The sequence below is a fragment of the Delphinapterus leucas genome, chromosome 6 (assembly GCF_059928025.1).
Source record: "Delphinapterus leucas isolate spDelLeu-1000000601 "Yukka" chromosome 6, BTC_Dleu_Yukka2, whole genome shotgun sequence".
NCBI classification, from domain to species: Eukaryota; Metazoa; Chordata; class Mammalia; order Artiodactyla; family Monodontidae; genus Delphinapterus; species Delphinapterus leucas.
The window spans coordinates 91,255,538-91,276,705 of NC_143134.1; the positions used below are offsets into that span (position 1 = coordinate 91,255,538).

General features: G+C 43.9%; 1 pseudogene; it reads left to right on the forward strand.

Moving 5' to 3' along the window:
- Positions 1-19,520: 19,520 nt before the first annotated feature.
- LOC111187948 (molybdopterin synthase sulfur carrier subunit pseudogene) lies at positions 19,521-20,021 on the forward strand (annotated as a pseudogene).
- The last annotated feature ends 1,147 nt before the right edge of the window (positions 20,022-21,168 follow it).

The window sequence follows — 21,168 nt, forward strand, 5'->3', positions numbered from 1 at the left end:
TGAATAAAGGTTGAAGAAAGTGGAAGAATGGGTAAAAAGATTAACAAGTGGCACTAAGAGCCTGGCTGAGACTGAAGACCTTGAACTTGCTGCTATGTGTGTTCATTCATTCATTCATTCATTCACCCATTTTGGAGCACATCAATGACTGTTGGTTCCCACTACAGCCAGTCCTCAATGACTTAGTTTTGGTCATACAGATACATGTCAGAGTCTCACAAAGCTCAGGGCTCCAAGCTGTGATCAAGGATCATGACTCCATCACGGCAACACCTACTGAGTGATTTCATCTTCCATCACAGCTTCTACTACTAGGTGGACGCTGATGACCTTCAAATCTCTGACCCCAGTCCAAACTTTTCCCTGGGCTTTAGACCAACATATACCCAACAGATATCTCAATCTCAACATATCCAAATCCATACCATCTTCACCCCCAAACCTGCTCCAACAGGAGAGTGGATCTCTGCCATCTGTGCACATGAGGATGTCAGGTTACCTTTTCAATGTCTACTTCCTTGCTTGGTTCTAAAAATACCATCTCCAAATGCTTCCCTTTGATGTCAGGAGTCATGACTTTCTGGGGCTATGCCTGGCCCTGCCCACTTGAAGGCTCAAAAGAAATGTTTATAATGTTACTTCTAGGCTCCCCCACCAGCCTGCACAGTCACACCATGACTTGCTACAGGGCACTCCAAATGACCAACACTCAGCACTGAAGATTCCTCCTGATATAGCGCAGCCACCAGCTCAGGGATCCTACCAAAGAACTAATGTCAATACTTGAGATCAGGGAACAGAACAAACAGATCTAAACTCATATCATCACCTTATCTTCGCCAACAGGGTCCAACCTCCCAAAGCCAAGCTTCAGACACTCTACTACTGTAAAGCAAATTAGACCACAGATCAACTGGAACAACAGATGGATTTCATCCTCTCTGCCAGCTCAGGTGGATTAATTATGGCCACCTGAAGTTACAAAGGACTGTAGAACCTCCAGCAGGCTCATCAGGAAAAAGCTGATGATGGACTGGTCATGTCTGCCACTGGGACAGGCATGAGATGGGGAAGTAACACCAGTTATAGGAGAACTTCACATGTGAAAAGGCCTCATTAGACTACGAGCCTCATACTAGACCACAATAAAAGTCTTCCAAGCCTTAATACTAGTTATGGAGCACATGATTGTTTTACGTTAGCATGTTTATTCATTTATTCTTTTGTTCATTTAGAGATATTTATTGAATGTCTACTTTGTACCAGATATTGACCTAAGCACTAGGAATACAGCTGTGAATAAGACAAACAAGATTCCTGCTCTCACAGGGCTCTCATCCTAGCAGGACGTGTAACAAATAAGAAACTGTTAGGCAGATGTAAGAGCTATGCAGATAATTAAGGCAGGATGATGTGATTCAGATTATCTGGATGACTCCTTTTGACTGGGCATCAGGGAAAGCTGTAGAACGATATGGAGTTAAGAGAGTTCTAGGTAGAGGGAACAGCTAGTGCAAAAGCCCTAAGTCAGGAAATTATTTGTGTTCAAAGGATGGAAAGAAGCCAGTGTAACTAATGAGGAAGAGCCTGGTTCAAAAAGACACTGGAGAAGTAAACAGGAGCTAAGATCACATGGAGTTTTGTAGGCCAGGATAAGGAGTTTAGACTTTATTCTTGGTGTTTTGAAAAACCATTTAAGGATTTTAAGCAGGAGAGTTGGCATAATCTAATTTATATTTTTAAAGAAACACTCTGGCTGCTGAGTGGAAAATAGAGAGCAGGGGTACAGGACAGAGGCAGGGACACAGTTAAGAGGCCACTGCAATAATGCATGTGATAGTTGATGTTGGCTGGGATGAAGGTGGTAATAGTGATGATGAGGAAAAGTTTCAAATTCTTGATTAGTTCTAGAGGGACACGCAACAGGACCTGTGTATAAGGGGTGAGAAAATCAAGAAATCAAAAATATATCTAAGGGGGCTTCCCTGGTGGCGCAGCGGTTGAGAGTCCGCCTGCCAATGCAGGGGACACGGGTTCGTGCCCCGGTCCGGGAAGATCCCACTTGCCGCTGAGCGGCTGGGCCAGTGAGCCATGGCCGCTGAGCCTGCGCGTCCGGAGCCTGTGCTCTGCAACGGGGGAGGTCACAACAGTGAGAGGCCCGCGTACCGCAAAAAAAAAAAAAAAAATATATATATATATATATATATATAGGTTAAGAATCCGCCTTCCAATGCAAGGGACATGGGTTTGATCCCTGATCAGGGAACTAAGATGCCACATGGCTCGGGGCAACTAAGACCGTGCACCACAACTACTGAGCTCGCATGCTCTGGAGCCCACACACTGCAACTAGGGAGCCTGCGCACCGCAACAAAAGATTCCGCATGCCGCAACTAAGACCCAACACAGCCTAATTAATTAATTAATTAATTAATTAATTATATATCTAAGGTTTCAGGCCTGATAACCTGTATGAACAAATATTATTTACTGGAATAGGAAATGCTAAGGAAAGAACAGGCTTGAAGTTGGGAGGAACCAAAATTTTGATTTGAGACAAGTCTGACACACCTATTAGACATCCAAGTGAAGGTACTCAATATAAGTCTGGATGTTTCTAAGTCAAGTTCCAAGAGGCAGACAGAGCTGGAGACTGAGTCTGAGGAGACACGGCTACACAGAGAGTATTCAAAGTTTTGGACCAGAGGAGATCACCAACGGAGAAGTAGCTAGAGAAGAGGACTATGGCCAAAACTGAGCACTCTGACATGGGGAAGTCAAGCAGTAAATGAGGCCATCAGCTAGACAGACCACAAAGGAGCAGCCAAAAGCATGTGATATTCCAGTAACCAAGTGAAGAAAGCAGTTCAAGAAGGGAGTGGTCTACTGAGTGAAGTGCTGCTGAGAGATCAAGTAAGGACAGAGAAGGGACCACTGGAGGTTATTGGTGACCTCATCAAAAACAGTCTCAGTGGACTGGAGAGAAAAGAAGCCCAATCACAGAGGGCTGAGCAGAAATAGGAGGTGAGGAAGAAGAGACAGGAGACAAGTCCGTGAGAAAGGCTGCTTTGAAGGACAGCAGGGAGACAGGCCATCAGCTGAAGGAAGACATGGGGTAAAGGAAAAGCTCTGCAGACGGTGGAGATGATGGAATAGGTATGCATTTTGTTGGGAATGACCTGAGTTAAGAGAAAGAAACTGGGGATGCAGCAGAGATGGGAGAACTGTAGCAGAGATGGGAGAATTGGAAAAACAAGAGACCAGAGGATTCAGCTCCCAAGTAAAAGGAGTATCTTTTGGTAAAAGTAGGGACACTTCATCCATAGCAATACGAAGGCAGGAAGGAAAGAGAAACACAAATTCAGACGGATTAAGAGGTGTGGTGGGAAGATAATGTGTTCCTTTGTAACTGCTTCCTATTTTATCAATGAAATAGGAGATGAGGCCATCAGATGAAGACGGGGTGTGTGTGTGTGTGTGTGTGTGTGTGTGTGTGTGTGTGGAATGGATGGCCCCTCCTGAGAGGTCCTCCCAATGAGTCGGGGAAGGAAGGAGGTAAAGATGTGAAATAACTGTCTTTGGGAATAGTAAGTAAACACCTAGAGAAGAGTGGTAGGATTGCTGAACAGGATTGGGTGCTTATTGGGGATTTGTTGTCATGAATTTAAGGTGAGACCAGTTGGTCTGGGTATGTTTTCTCCTATGCTTGAGTTCAGGTATGTGGTAGGAAGATATGCAGGCTTTAAGCAGAGGGCAAATATGAAGGAAGAAGAGTGGAATAAGGGAATTAGGAGTGTTTGAAAAGACTAGCTACGACAATGAACCACAGAAATAAGTGCTGGTTAAGGCAGAAAGTGAGCACAGGAGGGAAATGACAGATGATAAAAAAGTGGGAGGAGCAGTGTATTAGAAGTCTTGATGAGACAGCATAGAAACATTACCCTCTGGGAGCTGGAATGAGAGGAGGTGGTGGTCAGAGAGTGGGATGCCTAGGTTTTGGGTGATGATATGGTCATGGGTGTGACAAAGGAATGGGTGGCTGGGGTGGGACAGATCAAGGGAGGAGATGATCAAAGAAAGGCATGGAACTGAGAGGTCAACATGTTAGATGTCTCATCCATATGGATGCTGAAGTCACCAGGAACGGTGTCAGGAAAAAGGACAGACAGGAAGACAGTGTGTCAGTGCTAAAGACACTAGTGAATGAGGGTAAAGAATGGGTTCATGTGAACTACAAGGGAGTGGAGTTTTGAAGGAAAAGAGAGAACTGGATTTAGAATTAACAACAGAAAGCAAGGAGACTCTACCTAATCCACTACACTTACCTCACCTATCCCACCTACTTCACCTCCAGGCCCTCAGGTACCCAGTGGTTAAGAGGAAAAACGTCCTCCACTTGAAAGGGTTGCAGAAGAAGGAGTGTCATCGGCAGACACCCAGCTTTCATTTGGTACAGAAACGGAAGTGAACACTCAAAGAAGAGGTTGAGGATATTGGGGAGAGTGTAACTGACGGCCATGAGTTCCCAAATCCCCAGAGGAAGAGTGTGGGAGTGCCAGAAGAGGTAGGAAATTGAGTCAGATTAGAGACTGTTCAGAGTACCATGGGGATTAGGGTCCCATTGCCCTGAAGAGTTTGAGTTTCTGGAGATGACTGAGGTTAAACGGTGTTCGAGGCATCTTGGGGTTATTCTTGAGGGTCTCCTACGGAAAGGCAGATTTGATATAGAAAGAACATGGCTGGTGGGCCATGTTCTGTGCCAGCACGTGGGGCAGAAATCACAAAGTGAGCCCCTGGGGGATTGTTCTCTTAAGTGGCTGGTGCTGGAGTTTTCTGTGAAGGCTTCTGGGGAGAGGCCATCTGCCCTGAAGCTGGATCCTTAGGGCCAACTTTTCTCTCTGGTGGTGCAGTGCTATGGAGATCTGGAGCACAAGGTCCACAGTCTTTCACTTTGCTTCTGGGTAGTGCAGTGCTGTGGTGGACAGTTTCATCTAGAGGTAGGGCTACCAGATAAAATCCAGGACTCACAGTTGAATTTGAATGTCAGATAAATGATGAATACTTTTTTAGTATAAATAGATCCCAGATATTGCACGGGACATACTTAATGCTAAAAAATACTAAAAAATTATACTCTATCCCTGACGACTGCCACATTATGTCAGTGCTTGTATTAGGCAGCATTCTCCAGAGATCTACAGGGTGAGTCAGCAAGCTGGAGATGAAGGAGAGCCAAATGGTTTAGTTCCAGTCCAAGTCCCAAGGCCTAAGAACCACAAGTGTTGATGGTGTAGTTCTGGTTCAAAGGCTGACAGGCTAGAGATCCAGAAAAAAAGCCAGTGTTCCAGTTCAAAGACAGTCAGACAGGAAGAATTCTCTCTTGCTCAGGAAAGGGCCAGCCTTTTTATGCTAGGCAAGCCTTTAAGTGACTGGATGAGGTCCACCCACGTTAGGAATGGCGATCTCCTCTACTCAATCAATTTAAGTGTTAATCTCAATAAAAATCACCCTCACAGAAACACCAGAATAATGTTTAACCAAACATCTGGGCACCCCCTGGCCTAGTCAGGTTGACACATAATATTAACCATCACAGTGCCCATGTTCACACTTTTATGATTGAATTGGAATCAGGCAGTAATATTTTAATTATAATAGTTAATGAGAAAAGCGAGGCAGACCTAATCTCAAGGTGTCAACTGAAGATGAACTATCACAGGCCTGTAAGAAGCAAGCTTACAGAGGTTCAAATGGAGAAAGGTTGTGGGAGAATTAAGTCATCTCACACGCACAGTAGTATAAGCATGATGGATTCAAAAGAACCTTCCCCTTAAAAGGTCAGCCCCAGAGTAGTGTTGCTAATAACTGTTTAGTGTCAGCAAGAAAAAAAAAAAAATCCAACACATTAAATGCCATTAGTCTGGATTTGATGGGTTTTGTAGTATTATATTTAATTTGTAGATTTGTTTTGGTTTTATTATTTATAGGGAGGTTATACCTAGTTTTATATCTGTACATATTAAAATTACATTAAACTAAAATACATTTAAGTCAATACTGGGGAATCCATGAGATTTTTGTCCTTTTAAATGGGTCCATTAGACTATTATCCTTAATTTAAGAAATATTTATATATAATTTAAATGTATTTCAGGCCCTTTTTCAGGGGATTTATGTTCTGGAGCATTTCATTTGTAAAATTCATTAAACTAGATATTACTAGAGGATTTTTTTTAATAACAAATTTTAAAAGTGTGTACTTATGCTACACTGGATTTGGAAAATGTACATCGTATCTCCTCTCTGACATACACAAAGCATTTTAGTAAATAAAAGGCTCTGAGGAATCCAACAGAAAAAGATATCAAATGTTGTTTCACTCTGTTTCCCAAGCTTATCTGTGCAAAGAATACCTCTACCACAGCAACTATTAATATCCTGAGGAACAGCTTTCTTTGAAAAACACTCATCTATAGTACTATCTAGAGTAAGAATATTTATTCAACATTTTTGGGCCAAGGACCTCTCTAGCAGTCTAGCAGAGCCTATGGACATCTTAGAATGATGTATTTCAGTGTATAAAATATAAAGGATTACAACAGAAACTAATTATACTGAAATACAATTTTCAAAATAATTTTAAAACAAATGGGAGCACCTGAAGGAGAGAAAAAGAGGAAGGGACAGGAAAAAAAAATATTTAAAGAAATAACGGCCAAGGACCACATACTGAATGATTCCATTTATATGAAATGTCTAAAATAAGCAAATCCACAGAGATAAAAAATAGATTAGTAGTGGGGGTGGGGTGGGGGGAGGTTGGAAGGTGAAAGCTGAAAGGAACAGAGTTTCTCTTTGGGATAATGAAAATGCTCTGAAACTGTGGTGATGAATGTGCATCATCCACATAGATAATAATATACATTTAATCGTATGCTTTAAATAGCTTAATTATATGTTATATAAACTATATCTCAATAAATCTGTTTGAAAAAGAATGGCCCAAAATTTTCCAATTATATTGAAAACTCTAAATATAGAGATCCATGAGGCCAAGTGAATTCCAAACAGAAGGAACATGAAGAAAACTACACCAAGGCATATCATAATCAACTTGCTCAAGACAAATGACAGAGAAAATCTTGAAAGTACTCTGAGAAAGAGACACATTATATACAGTGGAAGACAAAGATGATGGCAGATTTGTTGTTGGAAGCAATGCAAGCCAAAAAAGAGTACAGCAAAATCTTTAACATCTGAAAGAAAACACTAGCAACCCAGAATTCTACATGCAGTGAAATTATCTTTCAAAACCAAAGGACACACGATAAGATGCCACTTCACACCCATTAGGATGGCTATTATCCAAAAAAAATGGAAAATAAATGTTTGCAAGGAAATTAGAACCCTGATGCCTCACTGGTGGGAATGTAAAATGATACAGCCACTGTGGAAAACTGTTTGGTGGTTCCTCAAAAAATTTAATGTAAAATTATCATGTGATCTAGTAGTTCCGCTCCCACATATATACCTAAAAGAACTGAAAATACATGCTCAAACAAACACCTATACACAGTACCTAGGGTCAACAAAAATGTATTATACACTTAAAAATTTGTTAAAAAGGTAAATCTTATGTTAAGTGTTCTTACCACAATAAAATTTAAAAATTTTTAAATGCTCATAGCAGCACCATTCATAATACCCCAAAAGTAGAAAAAAACCCAAATGTCCATGAACTGACGAATGGGTAAATAAAATGCGGTATACACATACAATGGAATATTATCCAGACACAAAAGAGAATGAAGTACTGATACGTGATACAAACATGAACCACAAAAACAAGCTAAGTGGAAGAAGCTAGTCATAAAGGACTATATGTTGCATCATTCCATTTATTTCATATTCCATTATGACATATCCAGAATAGGCAAATCTATAAAGACAATAAACAGATGAGTAGTTGCCTGGGACTGGGGGAGTGGGGAATAGGGAGTGACTTCTTAATGGATATGGAGTTTCCTTTGGGGGTGATGAAAATATTCTGCAACCACAGTGGCGATGGTTCACAGTATTGTGAATATACTAAATGCCACTGGACTGCACACTTTAAAATGCTTAAAATGGCGAATTTTATGTTTTTCTGTATCTTATCACAATTTTAAAAACCACAATGAGATACACTGCACACCTATTAAAATGATTAAGGTTAAAAAGACCAAAGGACTAATCTTTCTTAGAAAGTTCAGCATACATCAACTACCATATGATCCAGCCATTCCTTTCCTAGGTATCCCGAGAGAAATGGAAGCACATGTCCACACAAAGACTTATACACAAATGTTCATAACAATTTTACTCTAATAGCCCCAAACTGGAAATAACCAAAGTCCATCAATAGAGGATGGATAAACAAATTGTGGTCTATCCTTACAATGGAATAGTAGTCAGCAATATAAAAAGAATGAGTTATTGACATATTCAGCAATCCGGAAGAATCTCAAAAGAATTATACTAAGGTATAAGAAGACAGGCAAAAATGAGCACTACTGAATGATACCCTTTATATAAAATTCTAGGAAATGCAAATTAAGCTATAGTGACAAAAGCAGATCTGTGGTTGCCTGGTGACTACGGATAGGACAGAGGGGTTTCAAAAGGACACAAGAAACCTTTTGCAGGTAAGGGACATATTCACTATAATGATTGGAGTAATGGTTTCACAGGTACATACATATGTCAATACTTATCAAATTATACACTTTAAATATGTGGAATTTATCATATTTCAATTATATCTCAATGATGCTCTTAAAAACATTTTCTAAAGTATATGTGATAAGGAATGCTTAAGGAAGAAAATCTAAATCATGCTTTTATTTTCTACTAGATTGTGCAGTTATAAATTTGTCTTTAAAAAATTTAAATCTTGTTCCAGGGACTTCCCTGGTGGCGCATTGGTTAAGAATCGCTTGCCAGTGCAGGGTACATGGGTTTGATCCCTGGTCCGGGAAGATCCCACATGCCGCGGAGCAACAAGGGCCATGCAGAACAACTACTGAGCCTGTGCTCTGGAACCCGCAAGCCACAACTGCTGGGCCCATGCACCACAACTACTGGGGCCCACACGCCCTAGAGCCCATGCTCCACGAGAGAACACCGCAATGAGAAGTCCACACACCGCAACGAAGAGTGGCCCCCTCTTGTCGCAGCTGGAGAAAGCCCGTGCGCAGCGATGAAGACCCAACACAGCCAAAAATAAAAGTAAATAAATTTTAAAACTTGACCAAGCACTCAATGTGTTATACTGATTGCTCTATCGATGACTGTATTGGACAGAATAGGCCAGAATAAACTACAGTAACAAACAGCCCAAATCTGAGCAGCTTAATACCACCGAGGTTTATTTCTCACTTACCCTGCACATCCATAACAGTTGATGGGGGTCATGTTCATGGTAGTCTCCCTGAGACCCAGGCCAATAAAGCTCCAACATCCTGGAATGTGGCCTCCTTAGTCAAAGCAGCCGGAGAAGAGAGAACTAAAGAGTCAAGCACCTGTGACTCAAAGTTCCAGTCCACAGGTGACAAACACCACTTGTAATCATATTTATTGGCCAAAAATAGTCATGTGACCATGCTTTACTTCAAGGGGACTGGAGATTGCATGATGTAGGGAAGAAGTGGATATTGGTGAACATTAATAATCTACCACAATTACCCATGCATAAAATTATTTCCGCACCAACAAATGACAGAAGGATTGAAACAGAACGTACTCAAAGAATGTGAACTGTCTGGGAGCCAGAGGTTCTACCCAGAAAAGGTGGGAAAACTGCAACTCCATCCACACTTAGAAGTCCTCTATTCTCTCAATATGTTCCCTAAATGGAGAGCCACTATTCCAGATAACCCAGGGACAGCCGGGTGGCAACTCTACTTGACTTTTAAAAGTCTCTTAAGTGACTTACATATCAACTTTTTTACACTTGTTATGCATACCATCAAATACCTCCACCACTCACTCATTCAGTGTCTGCCCATTAGGCCCAGGTGTTGAAGAAACCCATCAGGTGGGGCCTACACTCAAGAGGTCTAAACAAGGTGCTATGGGAACACAGAAGAGGGAGTAATGACTTTTTAAAAGATGTTTTAAACACTGACCTAGCCCCTTCTTTTCCTGCTTTTGTGATACAAATCTGGGACCCCACCTTGCCAATACTGCTCCATGGCCATACACAAAACCCTTCACCTTTCCGAGGCTCAGTTTCCTCACCCGTAAAAAGGGAATAGTAAGGCTTACCTCCCAGGATTGTTGTGAGAACAAGAATGAGATCATGTCTATGCAATTGCTTTGTAAACTATAAAGTTTTGTGTCAGTCCAACTTATCACCACCGTCACCATCATCACGCTGTCTTGCACTGTCCAGAAGGGGAGCCCCAGGATTGGGGAAGGCCCAGAGGACACAGGGGCTCCCAGCCTGACCGTGGAGTTAGGGCCTCTCTCTAATTAACTCTTCCTGGCAAAAGTTCCTTGCTGGACATGTTTGCCTACCATCCAATCGCCAGGTGAGGCTTCCAGGGGCCGCCCACTGGCCCTAACACACGGAAGAGGAATGATGATTCACCAGCCCTCTAACAGCCTCGCTTACAGGCCTCTTGGTCCAGCCCCTGGCAGAGGCTGTAGAGGGCTGGCAAGAATGCAGCGGGGCCAGCAGGTTTTTAAGAAAAGAAAGAGAGAAAGATGGAAAGAGGGAGGGGAAGGAAAAAGAGAGGTAAAGGAAAAGAAAGAAGGTCACAAAAAAGCAAAGGGAAGAAATAAAGAAAAAGAAAGTAGAATGTGATTACCACGGGCTGGGGGGAGGGGGAAATGGGGCGTTGTTTTTCAATGGGTGGGTATATACTTTCAGTTTTGCAAGGTGAAATAGTTCTGGAGACTGGTTGCACCACAATGTGAATGTACTTAACACTACTTACTGTAAATTTTATATTATGTGCTTTTTACCATGGTTAGAAATTAAAAATTATTTTCAAAAGTGAAGAAATGAAAAAGGAAGGAAGGAGAGGCAGGGAGAAAGAAAGGAGGGAGGAGAGGAAGGAAAGGAGAGAGGGAGGAAGGAAGGAGAAGGGAGTAGGGAAGGAGTTAGGGAGGAAGAAATAGAGGAAGGAAGAGAAGGAAAGAGAGAAAGGATGGAGGGAGGAAGGACAGAAGGGGAAAAGGGAGGAAGAAGGAAAGAGGAAGGGAGGAGTAAGTAATGGGAGGAAGAGGGAGGAATCACAGGGATGAAGAGGAAAAGAAGAGAGGAAGAAGGAAATAAAGGGAAGAAATGGAGATGAAAAGAAGGAAAAGAATGCTTTTCAGACTACCTGGCAGCGCACGCACGGCCAAGCCCGGCTTTCTCCCGAGGTCCGCGGCCGGGGGTGGCCCGCCGGGCAGAAGCCTTGGGTTCTGGGCCGCTGCGCGTGACGTCATCGTCCGCGCCGCCACCCCGCCTTCCGCTCCCCGCGGCCTGGCGTTGTGCAGTCGCGCATAGAGCTGGTGGCTGGTCCCACCGGTGGGTACCGCTCTTCTTGGGTGGCTGGGAGTCCCTTGGCCTTTGGCCTTCTGCCGGCCATCCCCTGCGGCGTTGGCGGGAGTGCGATAATTGCCCAGAGACGCAGCACTTATCCGGGCCGGTTGTGCATGGAGCGCGGGAGGGAGGGCTCCGGGTGGCTGCTCTCACGCCTCAGCGGCCAGGCATGCGCGCGGGGGCGAGGGGTGGGCGGGGGTCTCAGGGGGCGCCTCCGGGCGTTCCCGCTGGAGACAACGCGCCGCTCCTCGGGAAAGGGCCGCCGCGATCGTTGCTGGGAATGGGGAAGGCCTGGGTTCCCAACCCGGTCCTGCCACCTGCCATGGTGTGTGATCTCGGATGTCACTTCGCTTCCGGTCCCCAGGCTCCTCTGTGCACAAGGAGTAAAATCACTACCTCTCCTTGTGGTTTTGAGGCTCAGAAATAGTGCAGGTGAGGCCTGGAGCAGTGCCAAGCACACACTGGGTACACGGTGAGTGGTGGCCATTATTTCTCTTATCACCTACTGAAGGCGCTCACGCTAAAATTCTATATGCTACCCTCTCCCACCTGGCCCACACACAGCCTATCAAGACCTGGGTTCAAGTTTTGTCTGCCACTGACTTGCTGAATGACCTTGGAAAATTTGCCTACCCTCTCTGGTCTTCAGTTTCTTCTTTCGAAATGGCGTGATGAAGGTATCCACTTCAACAATCTGTTGGGAGTATTAAATGAGGTGGCCCTTGAAAAGGTGTGAGGGTCATACCTATATCAGATCCTGCCAGCCACTGTCCTTGAAAAATTCTTTTCCCTTGGCTTCCATGACAACAGGCACTCCAGGTTTTCTTCCCACTTCTCTGGCTACTCCTTCCCAGTCTCGTTGCAGATTCCTCCTCCCTCACTCATCCCTTAGGAGTTGGTGTGCCTTGGGGTTCTCTCTTAGGCATCCCTCTGTTCCTTGGTGAGGGATGACTTGGTGACTGAATCCTCTCCAAGACTTCAGGTCCCAGCAGCTACATGCAGTCCAGACCTCTCTTCTATGGATCCAGATATTTACAGGACACCTCCACTCGGATGGGTGCCACAGGAACCTCACATTCAATATGTTCCAAGCTGAACACATCATCTTCCTAACCCAAAATCAGAGCGCGTTGTCTAGGCTCTCCATTCTTCCCAGGTCAGGGAGAAACCTGAGAGCCATCCTTAAGGCTTCCCTCTCTCTCATCCTCCTACTGTCCAGGCAATCACTATGTCCTGTCCTTCCCACCTCTTTAATGTCCCTTTAGTCTATTTTCCATTCCCACTGTCACTACCCCAGTCTTGCCCACTGCTACATTGCTCACTTGGAGGACTGCAACAGCCTCCTAACTTGTCACTCCATCTCCAGTCTTGCCCCCAGTCAGTCCTGTACACTGAAGCCAAAGTGCCCTTACTAAATACAAATCTTATCATGTCATGCCACATGTTACTTGCCTGCTCTCCAGACTCTAACCACATGGAATTTATTTCTGTTCTCAGAGTGCCATGCCCCTGGGCCTTGTCACATGCTGTTCCCTCTGTCGAGAACACTTATCAATACGTTCCCTCTTTGTTTGGCTCAGTTCTACTTGTTCTACGGATCTCCCCCTGGACAATTCTTTTGCATAGCTTCCCCTGACCCCCAATCCCTAACCACCTTAGGGACCCCTCCTATTTGCTCTCAAAGTAGGAATACATGAACTCTTATCTCATGGTGAATTTGTTTTGATACAAACTTTCTAGAAAGCAAAAGGAAACATGTATCAAAAGCCTTTAAAATGTCCATATTGTTCAACCCAGCAATTCCTTTTTTGAGAAATTTAAGAAAACCTGAAAAATGTACCCAAATATTTAAAGACACCTATTCATCAGAGTGAAAGATGGAAACAACCAAAAGGTCCAGTAAGGGATTGGTTAAATAAATATTACCTCCATACAATGGAATACTTTTGAGCCATTAAAAATATAGGAGTATATGTAATATAGGGGAAAATCGTTCACAATATAATGTTAGGTGGGGAAAAGCAGGTTGCAAAATGCTAGGTATGCACTGTAAGGATCTAATTTTTAAAATAAATTTTACACAGAAAAAAGCATCAGGAAATATATATATGCCAAAATGTTACTAATGATCATGTCATGGGATGATGGGAGATTCTAATTTAGTTCATTTTGCTTATCCATGTTTTCTCCCATAATCCTGTACTTACTCTCTAATTATGTGATTTTTGGCCACGTCTCGAGGCTTGCAGGATCTTAGTTCCCCCACCAGGGATCAAACCCGAGCCCTCAGCAGTGAAAGCGCAGACTCCTAACCACTGGACCACCAGGGAATTCTCATGATTTTTTTTTTTTTTTAAATAAAGTAAACGCTGGTTGACTGATTGGATATTTTTATCCAGAGGCCTGAGTCAACCTGGCTGGGAGAGTTGGGCCTCTTTGAGCTCTTCACCAACTTGAGAGAGGAGGGTTCTAAATGCCAGAACAAAACGCCTCTCACCTGTATCCGATTCAAATACACAGCAATGCCAGCGGGAAGAAAAACCTGTTGCTCTTTCAGTAGAAATGGATACTAGAGGAATTTTCATTCATTGAGGAATTTGGCTTGGGAATTTCTAAACTGGTAGTGTTCACTGAGATTTTGGAGCTCTTCAGATTCAACCCCCTAAACTTGGAACTGGGGAACTGGAAACCCAAAGATGATTGGTGACTTGCCAAACCTGTTCCATCACACAGGAAGGTAGTGGCAGAGCTGGAATTTGAATATGTTTCCTCACTCCCTGGTCTCTGCTCGGTCCAACATATCTTCCCACCCCATCCCCAGAAACTGACCCCAAGTCTCCCTACGTAGACACACACACACTCACCACACAAAGGCAACCTCCTAGATTTCCATCCAAAGTCCATACATCCAGAAAGCAGACCACCCTTGGATTCACTTAATTTTTTATGATCTCTCATACTAATCTTTGAGAAGTTGACCCACCTGAATCCCCCACCAAGCTCTGTTCTAAAGCATCTCCAGGGACTTCCCTGGTGGGGCAGTGGTTAAGAATCCGCCTGCCAATGCAGGGGACATGGGTTCAAGCCCTGGTCTGGGAAGATCCCACATGCCACGGAGCAACTAAGCCTGTGTGCCACACCTGCTGAGCCTGCGCTCTACAGCCCCTGAGCCACAACTACTGAGCCCGCGTGCCACAACTACTGAAGCCTGTGCGCCTACAGCCCATGCTCTGCGACAAGAGAGACCACTGCAATGAGAGGCCCACGCACCGCAACGAAGAGTAGCCCCCCCTTGCTGCAACTAGAAAGGACCCATGCGCAGCAACGAAGATCCAACACAGCCATAAGTAAATAAATAAATATTTTTTAAAAAAAATAAAGCATCTCCAACTCTGTAACAATTACATTCCAAACTCCACAGTTTTCTGTAGAGAGCTTCCTCTGTGTTAAGCACTTTCCATAAGATATTCTCTTTTTGTTTTTTTGTATTTTTATTTTATTCTTCCAACAGTGCTACAATGTAGCTATTACTGTCCTTTGCGCTGTGAAGAAACTGAAGTTCAAGGAGGTTAAATAACTTTCTCAAGGTCACAGCCGTAAGTGCCACAGCCAGCTTTCAAACTCCTACTCTCAGCAGACCCCACTGTTTACCAGTGTGGACCTGTTTCCCTGGTCTACACGGCCATGCCAGAGCAGATGTCCCTTTCTGCAGTCTGCTGAGAGGCATTTTTGAGACTCACAGGAAATCAGAGCTAAAGAGACCTTGGAGGGCCTCATTTCACAACTTGTTCCTTTCTTCAAACAGACCATGTTGTACAAGTAGTTTATACGATGAACTGTGGACAGAGGTACTGAACATAAACCCTGCCTCTGCCACTTACTCTGTGACTTTGGGCGAGTTACTTAGCCTCTCTGTGCCTCAGATTTCTCATCTGCAGAGATAATAACACTGTTTAATTAATAGACTTGTTACAAGGATTAAATGAGTTGCAACACAAAAGCACATAAAACAGTGCTTGGCACACAGTTAGCTCTCCATAAATGGAGAAATTTTACCATCATCAGTACTATACTATTATTACTACTACTAAGAGTTTATGATGTACCAAGTATGATACACAAGACAGTGAGTGGGAAAACAAAGATGACATAGCCACTGTCCTCCCCTCAGGGAATTCGGGGTATGGAAAGAGACTGCAGAAACCATATATAATTACAATGTAATAATGTGGTAAATGCAATAACATAGATTAGTGTGGACACTGAGAGTGGATGTGACTTGTCCAAGGGAGCAGCAAAATTAGGACTTGACCCCAGCTATCCTGAGCCTCTTTCTAGCCCACCTCATCTACTAGCAATTTGCCCACAGCACATAAAGGTGTGACCCAAAGGTCCTTCCACATGGCACCAAAAAGAGACTCCTACGGCCGCGACTGTCTCAGCTGAAGATATTACTAATGTGTAGAGATAGTCAGTAAACATTTGCTGAATAAGTCAGTGAGTCAAAGGCATTAGTGAGAAGACAGCCAACTTCCCCCTTGGCTCTCACCTCCTCAACCTGCAGGCGTGAGGCAGTGGCACAGGGCAAAGCAGCAGTGAGCCCTGGGAGACAGCTGGTCACCCTCTCTTCACCCTCAAAAAGGGGGTTAATTGGGGTACCACTATTTACTGGCTTCTCCTTCACCACAGCTGTTTCTGAAAATTTTAGTGCACTCAATTTAATCACTTCCACAATTCTTTGTTATTTGTATGTGCCCAACTCTATAGAGAGGAAGGTGAATCCACCCCAATCGCTGCCCTCAGGGAGCTTGAATTCCAATAGAAGAAATTAATCATGACAAACTGCTATCCTGAAAGATAGAAAATCCAGCAACTTCCCTAGAACAATGAAAAGAACATGGGCTTTGAAGCCACAATTTTTTCCTTCCTCCCTTCCTTCCTTCCTTCCTCCCCTCCTTCATTTTGGCTGCACCAGGTCTTAGTTGCGGCACACGGGATCTTCCTTGCAGCATGGGGGATCTTTAGTTGCAGCATGCGGGATCTTTAGTTGCAGCATGTGGGCTCAGTTGCGGCACGCATGTGGGATCTAGTTCCCCGACCAGGGATTGAACCCGAGCCCCCTGCATTTGGAGCGTGGAGTCTTGCCCACTGGACCACCAGGGAAGTCCCAAAACATGGGCTTTGGAATCAGACGGGCCAGGGCTTGAATCTAGTTCCTCCACTTGCTGGCAGTGTGACCTCAGTAAACTAACTCAGGCTCTCCGGGGTGATTTCCTCATTGTTTTTTAATGGGAATCATTATTCCTACTTCATAGGGTGGATATGAGGATTACAACTTCCTTTCACCATGCCTGACCTTGTCATCTTCCTTCCTATTGTTACCTGTGAGTCTTGACCCAATTTGCATATTGGGAGGCAATCCAACCCACATTCCCAGAAGGCCTGGCCAGACTCTGGGAAGGCAGAGGCCAGTTGGGCCAGCTTCCTGCCCTCCAGGAGCTCCCAGCTTCATGGGGCAACTGACACAAGTTCAGAGAACCACAGTCCACAGCCTAAGTGCCATGGGAGACAGATACAGCAGAGGCATTGAGGTGGCTCCAAGGAGAGCTACGGCACCAGGGTTGGGTCTCGCTAGAGCCATGAGTAAGATTTCGAGAGGCAGACGTGGGTAGGGAATGCATACTAGGTTGCCTCACCTCTCTAAGCCTCAGTTTCCTCTTTTGTAAAATACAAATAATACCACTTACCTTTTGCCTGCTACTTTGAGGATTAAGTGGGATAAAGCCAGGGAAGCACCTACCGCAGTGTCTGGTTCATACTAGGCACTGGATAAATGGAGGCAATTACTTTACTATTATGTTGGATAATAAAGCCCCAGTGGGTGGCCCCCTTCCATAATGGAATTATCTTCTTCCCTGTGACTGACCTCCAAGGGCTGGCCCAGAGGTTGGGATGTTCCAGGCTCCTAGGCAGGTTGGAACTACCAAGCTCCCTAGAGTAAGGCTTTTATTCAGAAGAGATCAGTGCTCAGGAGAGCTCACCTCATCTCGCGCCCCCATTGTGCAAACACAGACCCTTGATCCCCAAGAGAAAGAACATGATTTCTTTCCCCCAGTGTCAGAGCTTGACCTCAAGCCCAGATTTCCACCATCTCAGAAGAGAAACACCATGCCTCTGAGTCAGCCCAGGTCCTCCCAGCCTTGTCCTAAAGAGCCTGCTATGCAGGAGCCCAGAGAGACCTGTTGGGAAGAAGAAGGAGCATGGGGTGCTGGAGACCTGGGTTTAAATCCACCCAGTTGCTGTCTGAACCAGGGTCACAGCCCTTTCCCCTTCTAGGCCTCCATGTTCTGAGACTGGCTGGGGTGGGCTGAAATTCCCACCAGTGGCTGACTATCAAAAAAACACCAGGGGGCTTCCCTGGCTGCGCAGTTGTTGGGGGTCCGCCTGCCGATGCAGGGGGCGCGGGTTCGTGCCCCGGTCCGGGAGGATCCCACATGCCTTGGAGCGGCTGGGCCCGTGAGCCATGGCCACTGAGCCTGCGCGTCCGGAGCCTGTGCTCTGCAACGGGAGAGGCCACAACAGTGAGAGGCCCGCGTACCGCAAAAAAAACAAAAACAACACCAGGATAGCACAGACCAATCACTGCAGACACTGGCAGGGTCCTGGTGGTCCTCTCCTGGGCTAGGCATGAATCTTTTGCTTTTGGGGGAGGAATAAAATGTACAGCGTGTGCAGCATGTGTTTCCCAAAGTGAAAATGGGTGAAGCACACATCTCCCTGCCCTTCCCCCTCCTCCTCGCAAGTGCCTAGCACTGTGTCCCATACATGCTGGCTCCACCCCAATGTGTCCAACGTGTGTCCTGCAAGTTCCTCTTCCTGAGGAAGGTCCACATTCCAGAAGAAGAGACAGGGACCTCATGATTTATTTTAAACTTAATTGAAGTATAATTTATACACCATTAAATTCACTATTTTAAGTGTACAATTCAATGATTTATAACATAAATTTACAGAGCTGCACAACCTCCACCATAGTCCAGTTTGAGAACATTTCCATCATCCCCCTAATTTCCCTCATGCCCATCACTCCCCATTCCCATCCCCAGCCCCAGGCAACCACTAATCTGCCTTCTGTTTCTATGGATTTGCTTTTCCTGGACCTTTCATGTAAATGGAATCAGACGATATGTGGTCTTTTGTGTCTGGCTTCTTTCACTTAGCATAATATTTTTTGAAATTCAGCCATGCTGTGGCATGTGTCAGTACTTCATTCCTTATCTGATTCATTTCATATCCCTGGTACCCTACCAGTGCCCAGCACACAGTAGGTATTCAGAAAGGGGCTGAGGAATCTCACACGGGGACCAGAGGCCCTTCCAAAATGAGAGCAGCTACCAGCCAAAGAAATTCCAGTCAGTCCCCAAGCTGCTATGGATGAGGTGCTATTCCCCGTGGCCGCTGCCAGTGATGTGAATATAGCAATTTGTTTTCAAACTCGTGATTGTACACCAGTTGAACTGTCATGCTCTCAACTTCAGAGGTGTGCTGCAACATCCACCCACTTATTCTGAATTTGCCTTTATTCCCCACTCATCCTGTCTCTGAAAGCCATGGTGACTCATTGCTCTGCAATTAACTCTCTTTCTTCAAACTTGAATTGCCTGAACTAGTTGGAGAAGAATGATATTCCAAATACAACTAGTCTCCAACTATTACTGTAGAATTGTCTCTTTCTCCCCTCAAGTCTATCCATTTTTGCTTCATATATTTTGGGACTCTATTTTCAGGTGTACATATGTTTATAGTTGTTACCTAATTTAACACTTATTGATGGATTAAATTTTTATCAACATATATTGTCCTTCTTTGTCTCTTGTAAACTTTTTGCTTAAAATCTATTTTATCTCCAAAAGCACAGGCAACAAAAACAAAAATAACAAATGAGACTACATCAGACTAATAATTTTCTGCACAGCAAAGGAAACAATCAACAAAATGAAAAGGCAGCCTATGGAATGGGAGAAAATATTTGCAAACCATATATCTGATAAAGAGTTAATACCCCAAATATATAAAGAATTCAGGGATACCGGGCTAGGGTTCCCTGGCGGGATGGTGCCACAGTGCCATGTGGAAGTGTTGTATTTTGCAAAAAGTGCTGAAATAACAGGAATTCGTTTGGAGACCATTTCTGTGCCACAAGAAATAAAAGCATTGCAGCTGTGGAATGAGATAGAAACGCAACATTCTGGATTGACTGATGTCAGAAATCAGGAGATATTTGCTGTTCCTCAAGAATATGTTGAGCTTGGAGATCAGCTCCTCCTGCTTCAATCAGGAGACGAAATTGCCATTATCCCCCCCGCCCCCGTTAGTGGAGGATAGTGCTTTGGAGCCACCTGAGAAAGATATAAATGAATTTGAAGCGAAATCTAAAGGTATAATAAAATTCACATCTGAGAAACTTTCAGTAGATGAAGTCTCACAGCTAGTGATTTCTCCACTCTGTGGTGCAATATCCCTATGTGTAGGAACTTCAAGGAATAACTTCGAAGAGAAAAAAGTCATTAGCTTAGAATATGAAGCATATCTACCAATGGCAGAAAATGAAGTCAGAAAAATTTGTAGTGACATTAGGCAGAAATGGCCAAACACATAGCAGTGTTCCATCGACTTGGCTTAGTGCCAGTGTCGGAAGCAATCATTATGCTGTGTCCTCAGCCCATAGGGCTGCAGCCCTTGAAGCTGTGAGCTATGCCATTGATACTTTAAAAGCCAAGATACCCATATGGAAAAAGGAAATGTATGAAGAATCATCATCACCTTGGAAAAGAAACAGAATGCTTTGGGGCAACAGAAGATTAAACCACTTAGGTTTTTAGAGTCCTAAGATTTAAACCTGGTAAATTCTCATCTTTGATCACGTTTTGATTTTTCTTCTCCAGAAGATAGTTTACTGAACATAATCTTTTATGTTACACCAGTGGAACAAAAGAGAGAAAAAAAGCAAAATAAATGAGTGCTTAGGATGAGGGCTTATAGAGGAAAGAAAGGCTTTAGGGAAAAAAGGGAAGAATAATTTAAATGTAAGGAAAGGTGCCTGTGTTAGACATATTATTCTATGACTAAGTTCTAACTGTAACTTGACTTACACTGAGGTGTGGCCCCTCCTCAGTGACTGTCTCAGAGGCTGCCCCCAACCCCCTACCCCTATGCTCAGTGATAGCATTATTGTCAGTGATGTGTTTTGAGAATGTAGGCAGAACTGGAAGGTATAAAAAGTCCTTATTGGATACTCTTGGTATGATATATTTTTAGAATTTATATATTTTTAAAATAAGCTAAATAAACATGATTTTAAAAGTTAAAAAAAAAAGAATTCATACAACTCAACAGCAAAAGAGCAAACAACCTGATTTTTAAAATGAGCAAAGGACCTCAATAGACATTTCTCCAAAAAAGACATACCGATGGCCAATAGGTACATGGAAAGATGCTCAACATCACTAACCATCAGGGAAATGCACATCAAAACCACACCTGTAGGATGGCTATTATCTAAAAGTCAAGAGATAACAAGTGTTGGAGAGGATGTG